The sequence below is a fragment of the Oryctolagus cuniculus genome, chromosome 16 (assembly GCF_051225735.1).
Source record: "Oryctolagus cuniculus isolate XC-2025 breed Fujian yellow rabbit chromosome 16, ASM5122573v1, whole genome shotgun sequence".
Taxonomy (NCBI): Eukaryota; Metazoa; Chordata; class Mammalia; order Lagomorpha; family Leporidae; genus Oryctolagus; species Oryctolagus cuniculus.
The window spans coordinates 45,218,307-45,228,873 of record NC_142882.1 but is presented as its reverse complement, the minus strand read 5'-3'; the positions used below and the strand labels follow the sequence as shown (position 1 = coordinate 45,228,873).

The 10,567-nt window shown below is 44.9% G+C and overlaps 1 pseudogene across 1 annotated transcript; it reads left to right on the top strand.

The window, feature by feature from the left end:
- The first annotated feature begins 4,047 nt into the window (after positions 1 to 4,047).
- Positions 4,048 to 4,939, top strand: LOC149121717 (small ribosomal subunit protein uS3 pseudogene; annotated as a pseudogene). Its single transcript, XR_016222427.1, has one exon. The product of XR_016222427.1 is annotated as a small ribosomal subunit protein uS3 pseudogene (transcript).
- Positions 4,940 to 10,567: the final 5,628 nt, after the last annotated feature.

The following is a 10,567-nucleotide window of genomic DNA, read 5'->3' as shown; positions in this document are numbered from 1 at the left end:
CAATGGTTAAACTCATCTGCTATGGCAAAGGACTCAAGAGGGAGAAGATTAAGATGTTCAAATGAATCTGCAAGGGAAGTCCCTGACATGCAGAATATTGGCTATGGAAAGCAGCCAGAAAGCTGATTAAACAGTGGGAAGTGAAGTTAAGGGAGGTGGTGAGCTTACACTACTTATTGAACAGCTTCAGGGTCAAAAAGAAGGAAAGAAGTATAATGATGGAAAATGCTAAGGCTATAGGTTAACAAACAAAAGAGCAATGAAAGAATAAAGAATCTAATCTTCCTGAATTCAGAGTCCCTCTCTCATGGTAAATTGGCAGCCTTGGAAAGCTCAGGAACTCTATGAGGCCTGGGGTAGTGTCCCAGCTATTGTAGTGGGAGTGTCAGGTAAAGCTGAGAGACTGCTGTTCACAGCATTAGGAAAAGCACATCTGGGGACATTGGAGACACTCCCTAAGTAATGAAGACCCCATTCTCAGAAACAGAAGCAGCAATGTCTGCTCTATCAGGAACTAGGCATTGAAAATAACTGTCCAGTCTTTAGCAAAAAGCTGGCTGGCCATTATCAGCTTTTAGGTCCATGGCTCATTCCGCTACCATTGTTCTGTCTTGGTTTCTTCATTTGTAAAGATAAAGAGCTTGGAATTGAAGATCTATAAGGAAAGTTGCAGCTCTCAATATCAATGTTCTTGGAGCCAGGGTTGTGGTGCAGCAGGTTAAGCAACCTCCACAAATGGCAGCATCCCACATCAGAGCGCTGGTTAAAACCCTGGCTGCTCTGCTTGGGATTCAGCTTCCTGCAAGTATGCCTGGGGAGGCAGTGGTTGATGGCCCAAGTAGTGGTAGAGGCAGAGAGAGGTAGTGGTAGTAGTAGTAGAGGCAGAGAGAGAGAGAGAAACAGAGCTTACTCCCCAGAAGCCTGCAACAGTTCGAGCGAGGCCAGGCCAAAGTTGGGAGTCAACAACTCAGTCAAGGTCTCCAAATGGGTGACAGGAACCCAATTACTTGATTACCATTGCTGTTTCTCACCATTCGCACTAGTAGGAAGTTGGAGTCAGAAGACAGAGCCGGAATCAAACCCACCGTTACGATAGGAGACACGTGCTTAATCACTGTCTTAACTGCTAAGCTAAATGCCTTCCATAAATGATACATTTTGTAATTGCTAGGGCCTAAAAGATGGAATGTGTCAATTCAACCCAGCACATGCTCACTGAGGTCCAACATCTGAGGTTTTGCAGATATCAAAATGTTGGCAGGACAGTTAGGTACAGGAGTGAAGCATCTAACAGGGAAAGGATTGTACATATGTGTAGTAATTCTCACCCAGATGCTGATGTGTCATTCTCATTTGTATACCATATAAAGTAGGCATACTTCTTGGTTTCCTGTTTTATAGATGTTGAAATCAAGGAAAAGAGGGGGAAAGTAGCCTTTCCCAAGTCAAAGTTAGTAAATGACGGATTATGATTTGAATCTTCCCATTAAAATCATCGAGCTCTTCCTTCTATACATGGAGGCAGCAGCATACAAGAACTATGTAGATATGTGGAGTAAAAGTGCATGCACTGGGGATGAAGTTGGGTGGCTGGGCCCAGGGGCAAGGTAGGAACCACTTCCTTGGAGGAGCTTAAATCTCAAGCACAAAAGCTGAGGTGTTATTTATGGATGAATTGCTGGTTGAAGAATTCTGAGCATGGGAAAGAACCCTGATGGTAGCAGGTGGGCTGGTAAGAGGATGGAGTCATGCTGGACGTGACCAAGGAGGGTGACAATGAGAGCTATGACCAGCACAGAGGCAGTGGGATTGGGAAAGAGGGGGTAATTTTAGATATGGTTTTCCTAACAGGAGGTTTGCACAGCTGGGGATAAATTAGGGTCACAGGTCACAGGGCACACTCCATCATCACTAAAGAAAATATTTAAACTTTCAAAAAGTATATATAAGAGATTAAAGATAGCTCACTTCTGTTACTAGACTCTCCCTGGTGATTTCAATTCATAAATTGCTAAGCAAGCTATAGTAAGACTACATTCCTAGTTATTTTTCTCTCTGATGACCTAAGTTCTTTCCATATCAGGTCAGGATATGCAATCGGTACGTTGGCTTGAGGTCTTCAATTAATTTCAGTCTCATCACAGTTGACCACTTCCTTCAAAATAGAAGTGGTAGAAGAGATGTCAGCAAAAGGGAAGGGTGGGAAATGTTAACCTTAGTTCTCCAATAACAACAAGATTCCAAACAACAGATAGAGTCTACCAGGGCTTGAGAATCCAACTTACAACCTGCAGCATCATAGTGGAGGAAAGGACATGGGAGGGGGCCAGTACTGTGGTATAGTAAGCTAAGCTTCTGCCTGTGGCGCTGCCATCCCATATGGGCACCAGTTTACATCCTGGCTGCTCCAGGCAGGGAAAGCAGCAGAAGATGGCCCAAGTGCTTGGGCTCCTGCACCCACATGGGAGACTTGGAAGAAGCTCCTGGCTCCTGGCTATGGGTAGGCTCAGCTCTGGCCATTGCGGCCATTTGGGGAGTGAACCTGTGGATGGAAGACCTTTCTCTCTGTCTCTCCCTCTCTTTGTCTGTAACTCTGCCTCTCAAATGAATACATAAATAAATCTTTTTTTAAAAAGGACAGAGGAAAACAGCAGAATGGACCCATGTGGTTGAGGAGATCAGGGTATCTCAGATATCTAGAGATGGTTTGGAACAAAGAAGGATGGCGCTACCAGTATCAGCCACATGGCAGGTGCCATGACTCAAGGCAGACACTGCATCTCCTGCACGTGAGGCAAACAACACCCACTGAGGGAATGGACCTCCCTGGAGAGAGGGACATGCTCCTTCTTCCCCATACCCCCACCCAAGAAGAAGCTGCTGTTGTACTTCTCCTAGATTGAGGTCATCATCTCCCCCAACCTCATGCTCCCCTTAGACCCTGGAATTGTAGCTGTTCCACATACACCTCACTTCCAAGCTCTGTGGCCACACCACACACGCCCATGCTTCAGACACTGGAGCCGCCACTGCTCTGGGCTAACTAGTACTCCAGGCTCCAGAGCTGTATTTGCTTCACTGTACTCATCCTCCAGTCACCAGACACAGGCTGCATGATTGCTTCACCAGTGCCTGTGTTGTAAACACCAGAATTACTTATGCAGCAGGTGAATCGGTAGCCCTGAATGCAAAACAGTGGCCACCCAGTGCATGGCCATAGTCAGGCTCCCAGGTCCTCAGCCACACTGTGAGCCTCTGTGCAAGGGACACCAGAGCCACGACCACAGATCAGATGGCACACTGGGACCTTGGATCCTGGCGCCTGGTTGCTCTGAACACACCATCTCTTCAGACCCAAGCTCCAGGCTCAGGCCACCAAGCTACTGCAATGGAAGAAATAGATACATTCCTGGAGACATACAACTTATCCAGATTGGATCATGAAGAAAGAGAACATCTAAACAGATCTATAACAAGCAAGGTGATCCAATCAGTAATCAAAACTCTTCTGAACTTAAAGAAGTCTGGGAGGAGGGAGGGGCTGTGCTGTGGTGCAGTGGATTAAAGCCCTGGCCTGAAGCACCGGCCTCCCCTATGGGCGCCTGTTCTAGTCCCAGATGCTCCTCTTCCAATCCAGCTCTCTGCTATGGCCTGGGAAAGCAGTAGAAGGTGGCCCAAGTCCTTGGGCTCCTGCACCCACATGGGAGATCAGGAAGAAGCTCCTGCTCCTGGCTCCTGGCTCCGGATCGGCACAGCTCTGGCCATTGTGGCCATCTGGGGAGTGAACCAGCAGATGGAAGACTTCTCTCTCTATCTCTACCTCTCTCTGTAACTATTTCAAATAAATAAAATCAACCTTAAAAAAAAGAAGTCCAGGACAAGATGACTTCATTGTAGAATTCAACCAAATATCTAAAGAATTAATGCTAATCTTCCCAAAGTCTTCACAAAATTGAAGAGGAGGAATACTTCCAAACACATCTTACAGGGTCACCCTTACCCTGACATCAAGGCCAGACAGGGACACTATAAGAAAAGAAAATGATAGTCCTTTCGGCTGCGAGCGGCGGCAAGATGGCGGTGCAGATTTTTAAGAAGAGGAAGTTTGTGGCTGACGGCATCTTCAAAGCTGAGCTGAACGTGTTTCTCACCCGGGAGCTGGCTGAAGATGGCTACTCTGGAGTTGAGGTCCGAGTTACACCAACCAGGACAGAAATCATTATTTTAGCCACCAGGACACAGAATGTGCTCGGTGAGAAAGGCCGGCGAATCCGGGAACTGACTGCCGTCGTTCAGAAGAGGTTTGGCTTCCCAGAGGGCAGTGTAGAGCTTTACGCTGAAAAGGTGGCCACGAGGGGCCTATGTGCCATTGCCCAGGCAGAGTCTCTGCGTTACAAACTCCTAGGAGGTCTTGCTGTACGCAGGGCCTGCTATGGTGTGCTGCGGTTCATCATGGAGAGCGGAGCTAAGGGCTGCGAGGTTGTGGTGTCTGGGAAGCTGCGAGGACAGAGGGCTAAGTCCATGAAGTTTGTGGACGGCCTGATGATCCACAGTGGGGACCCTGTTAACTACTATGTTGACACCGCTGTGCGCCATGTGCTGCGCAGACAGGGTGTGCTGGGCATCAAGGTGAAGATCATGCTGCCCTGGGACCCAAGTGGTAAGATTGGCCCCAAGAAGCCCCTGCCCGACCACGTGAGCATTGTGGAACCCAAAGATGAGATCCTGCCCACCACCCCCATCTTGGAGCAGAAGGGTGGGAAGCCAGAGCCGCCTGCCATGCCCCAGCCAGTCCCCACAGCATAACAGGGTCTCCCTGGCAGCTGTATGGAGTCTGGATGTTACTTTATAAAGATCTTTAATAAAATCTTGTACAAAGACGCAAAACAAACAAACAAACAAAAAAAAAAAAAAACAAAAAAAAAAAAAGAAAAGAAAATGATAATATAGTATTCCTGACAAACATAGATGAAAAAAAATCCTCAGTAAAATATTAGCAACAGCACCTTACCGGATTATATACTGTGAGTAAGTGCTATTATCCCTGGAATGCAAGAATGGTTTAACATGCAAATTTGTAAATGTGATACACATTAACAAAATGAAGTATAAAATTGAATGATCATCTGAATAGATGTAGAAAAACCATTTGACGGCCGGCGCCGCGGCTCACTAGGCTAATCCTCCGCCTTGCGGCACTGCCACACCGGGTTCTAGTCCTGGTCGGGGCACCGGATTCTGTCCCGGTTGCCCCTCTTCCAGGCCAGCTCTCTGCTGTGGCCAGGGAGTGCAGTGGAGGATGGCCCAAGTGCTTGGGCCCTGCACCCAATGGGAGACCAGGATAAGTACCTGGCTCCTGCCATCGGATCAGCGCGGTGCGCCGGCCACAGCGCGCCAGCTGCGGCGGCCATTGGAGGGTGAACCAACGGCAAAAGGAAGACCTTTCTCTCTGTCTCTCTCTCTCACTGTCCACTCTGCCTGTCAAAAAAAAAAAAAAAAAAAAAAAAAGGGACAATGGCGAAAAACTCCTCTAAGAGCAGGATACGACAAAGATGCTGGGGCCGGCGCTGTGGCATAGCGGGTAAAGCTGCCACCTGCAGTGCTGGCATCCCATGTGGGTGCTGGTTTGAGACCCGGTTGCTCCACTTCTGATCCAGCTCTTTGCCAGTGCTCTGGGAAAGCAGTAGAAGATAGCACAAGTGCTTGGGCCCCCGTGCCCATGTGGGAGACCTGGAAGAAGCTCCTGGCTTCTGGTTTCAGATTGGCCCATCTCCAGCTATTGTGAACATTTCAGGGGTGAACCAGCAGATGGAAGACCTCTCTCTCTCTCTCTCTCTCTCTCTCTCTGCTTTTGCCTCTTAGTAACTGTCTCTCAAATAAATAAGTAAATCCAAAAAAAAAAAAAAAGTGCGTATGCTCACTATTTCGACTCAGCTTAGTAGTGGAAGTCCTAGCCAGGACATTAAGAAAAGAATAATTAATAAAAGGCATCCAAAGAGGAAAGGAAGTGTCGCTCCCCCTCTTCGTGGAGGAACGACACAGGACCCTGCGTTGTTCTTTTGTCTGCTCGGCCCTCCCCGGGTTTGCTGCTGGTTCTTCCCGGGTTGGCTACCGACCCTTCCACCTCCGTGGAAGGGCGGTTCCCCCTGCCACCTTCCCCACTTCCGCGGGGGAGCGGCACACCGCCGGCCGGCTCTCTCAGGGGCTGCACAGGTGTTCCCCTTAGATGTTCCTCTTAGATGTTCCTGGTGCATGTTGTCTCTCTCCTCCTTTATAGTTCTCTTCCGCCAATCCCAACTCTGCTGCCCACACGCCGAGTACGCTGCTCTCCTCCAATCAGGAGCAGGTCCTACAGTTTATTGGTTGAACTGGAGGCAGCTGTGTAGAAGCTGTTTGCTCCTCTCCCAGCGCCATATTGTGGGAGAGCAGATGCATAGAATAAGTCTTAATTCCAGTAACTCAGTCTAGTCCGGGTTGCTCCCCACAGGAAGAAGCAAAATTTTCCATTCGCAGATGATGTGATCCTGGAGACTTCACCAAAAATAAGTTAAAACGAGTGAACAAATTCAGTAGAGCAGCAGGATACAGAATAAACATGTAAAAATCAGTTCCATCTCTATACACGAATGAAGAACTACCTGAAAAAAATTAAGAAAATAATCCCACTTACAAAAAATAAAATTTAATTGAGGTATAAGATCTATTCTTTGGAAATTCTAGAACATTGATGAAGGAAATTAGAGAAATAAGTAAATGGAAATATATTCTGTCATTAATTAATGTCATTTAAAATATCCATTCTGGGGGCTGGCGCTGTGGCATAGCGGGTAAAGCCACCGCCTGCAGTGCCAGCATCCCATATGGGAGCCGGTTCAAGTCCTGGCTGCTCCACTTCCGATCCAGCTTTCTGCTATAGCTTGAGAAAGCAGTAGAAGTTGGCCCAAGCCCTTAGGTCCCTGCACCCACATGGGAGACCTGGAAGAAGCTCCTGGCTCCTGGCTCCTGGCTTTGGTTACACACAGTCCCGGCCATTGAAGCTAACTGGGGAGTGATTGGATGGAAGATCTCTTTTTCTTTCTGTCTCTCCTTCTCTCTGTAACTCTATCAAATAAATAAATTAAAAAACAAAACAAAATATCCATTCTACCCAGTTATCAATAGATTCAGTGCAATCCCTCTCAAAATCCCCATGATGTTTTTCAAATTGTAAAAGCAATCCTGAAATGCATATAGAATCACAAAAGACGTTGAATAGCTAAAGCAATTCTGAGCCAGGAGAACAAAGCTGGAGGCATCACACCGTTACAAAGCTATGGTAACTAAAGTCATAGGGTACTGACATAAAAATAGACACAAACCAATGGAACAGAAAAGAGATTCCAGAAATAAACTTTCATATTTTGACTAGCTGACTGTTTTTTTAACCTTCTCTTCTTTTTAAAAAAAATTATTTAAGATATACAAATCTCATGTATTTCATGTATACAGATTTAGGAGCACAGGGATACTTCTCATCCTAACCTCCCTCTCACCCACCGTCCCACCCTTCCTCCATCTTTGTCTCCTATTCCCTTTCTTACTTTTTACAATGATATACTGATCTAATTTCATACTCATAAGATTACTTTAGCAACTGACTTTTAGACATGTTGAAAAACCTGGACCCCTATCTTACTTCATACACAAAAAATCAACTTAAATGGATTAATGACTTAATCATAAAACTGAAAACCATAAAACTCCTAGAAGTAAACACATGAGAATAGCTCCTTGACAATGGCCTTGGTTATTTTTTGTTTCTTTATTTGGCTTTTTTGGAATTGACTCCAAAAGCAAGGGCAATAAAAGAAAAAAATGTTATTAAAGTAAAAAGTTTCTGCACAAAGCAAAGGAAACAATCAACAAAATGAAAAGTCAGTTCATGAAGTAGTCAAAAGTATTTACTATCCATATATGCCCAGAGGAATTACTATATATATATTTATATATGAACAAAATATATAAGCAATGAAAACAGTTTAGTAGCAAAAAAGCAGCACAATTAAAAATGTGCAAAGGATGTGAATAGACACTTGTTTTAAATGAGATATGCAAATGGCCAACAGGTGTATGTAGAAAATGTTCAACATCACTGATCAAGAATGAAATGCAAATGAAAACCATAATGATGTATCCTCACCCTGTAAAGATGGATGTTATCAACAAACCAAAAGGTAACCAGTGTTAGCAAAGATGTGGATAAAAGGGAACTCTGATACACTGTTGTTAGGAATATAAATTGGCAAACCCATTGTGGAAAATAGCATAGATGTCCCTTGAAAAATGAAAAATGGAACAACCATACTATCAGGCATATGACACACTTCTGTGTGTATATCCAAAGGAAATAAAATCACTATCCCAAAGAAATATCTGCAATGCCATTGTTATTGTCTACTTATTCACTTAGGTCATGGCTATTGTGACCAAAGAATAACAACAATGCAAATATCTTTGAAACAAGAGAGTAGAGGGGGAGAACTTTCTCCTTTTCCTCCTTTCTTTGTTCCAGAGAATACAGCCTAAAGAGTTATGTCACTGAATATCATATGCTTCTTTTGTTCAATACTTGAGATGGAGGAAGAGTGGATTTTCTACATGTCTATTTCTGATCTATCAATTATAACACACTTAATGGGTCAAGCCATACATATCGATTATCTTAAAGTTCTACATGATAGAAATCCAAAACAAGTTTCAGTGGGCTATAATCCAGAAGTCAAGGCCTGGTACCATGATACAGCAGGGTAAGCTGCCCCTTAGGCATTTGGGGAGTGAACCTGGAGACAGACGGAAGCTCTCTCTTACTCTGTATCTTCCTCTCTCTCTGTCACTCTACCTTTCGAATAAATATTAAAAAATAAATAAATAAAACTGAAGTGTCAGCAAGGCTGCCCTCCTTTCTGGAAGCTCTCATAGTAGATCCATTTCCCTACCTTTTCCATCCTCTGGAGGCTGCTCACATAGCCTGGTTCTTGGTCCCTTCCTCCACCATCAGAGGCAGCAATAGCAGAATCTTATCCCACCACGGCTGCTGTAATAAAATGCCACAGCCTGAGCTATTCATAAATAACGGAAATTTAGTTGTCTTGGTTCTGGAGGAGCAGATTCAGTGTCCGCTGGGAGCCTGCACATATCGCTTCTAATATGGCATTTGCTTGCTGCATCCACACATAGCAGATAGGAACTAAAAGGGACACTGCTACATCCTCGTGTGGCAGAAGAGTTGGGGACCAGGTGGTTCTCTGGAGCTTCCTTTGTGAGGCTCTTGCCAAAATCTTCATCACTTCCCAAAAGGGCCTAGCCATTTTTTTTTTTAAATAAAGATTTATCTACTTATTTGAGAGGCAGAGGTAGAGACAGAGAGAGAGAGGGAGGGAGAGAGAGATCTTCCATCCTTTGGTTCACTCCCCAAATGGCTGCCATGGCTGGAGCTGGGCCAGTCTGTAGCCAGGAGTCAAGAGCTTCCTCTGAGTCTCCCATATGGGTGCAGGAGCCCAAGCACTTAGACCATCTTCTGCTGCTTTCCCAGGAGCATTCACAGGGAGTTGGATCAGAAGTGGAGCCGATGGGACTCAAATTGTTGCTCATATGGGGTGCCACAGTGGAGATTTAAACCACTATGACAGAGCCTGACCCCAGGGCCTAGCATAACCAATTAGGGATCAAGTTTCAGCATCAATTATGTGGGACATCAACGTTCAAAGCATTTAAGGTAGGCTGAATCCTTCTCAAGTCACTCTTCCATCTGCATCACACTTCTGTTTGTGACCAGAATGACTGGAAAAGTTCTCTTTAGGATTATAATGAGATGATGCCCATGCAAATTACCCAAGATAACTTATATATCTTAAATTTGCATAAACAACCTTAATTATATCTGCACCCTTAATCACTTTTCTTCCGTGTTACCTATTATATTCACAAGTTGCAGAGATTAGGACAGGACATTTTTTAGGGCCCAGTTTTTCTTTGCTTGTTTGGACTACTAGGGTTGGTTAGACATAGTGCTAATGGGCAGGAAGAAATAGGTATTATAATGAAAGACAGAAGAAAAAAGGCAAGAGTGGGCCCTCAGTCCAGTGGTTAAGACATTGGTTAAGATGCCCACATCAGAGTGCCTGGGCTTGAGTCTCAGACATGGCTCCTGACTCCAGCTTCCTGCTAATGCTCACTCTTGGAGGCAGCATTTGATGGCTCAAGTAGTTTTATCCCTGCCACCCATGTGGGAGATCCGTATGGGGTTTCTGGCTCCTGGGTTTGGCTCTAGTCGGGGGCTATTGCAGGCATCTGAGGAGTGAACAAGCAGATGGGCTATTCCCAAAGGTATTCCCCCAAGTTTAAGTAATATCTTACAATTAAACTTGATTTTCCCATACAACAAACAATCTGGTAATAATCACAATTATATGATGATTTATCACTAGCATCATATCTGCTAGTTGACAAAAATCAGAGGACATTGTGAAAATCAGTGATGAACTTCTAGAAGCTGTTAAGCAGTTTGAAGAAAAGGAAGTGTTGAATA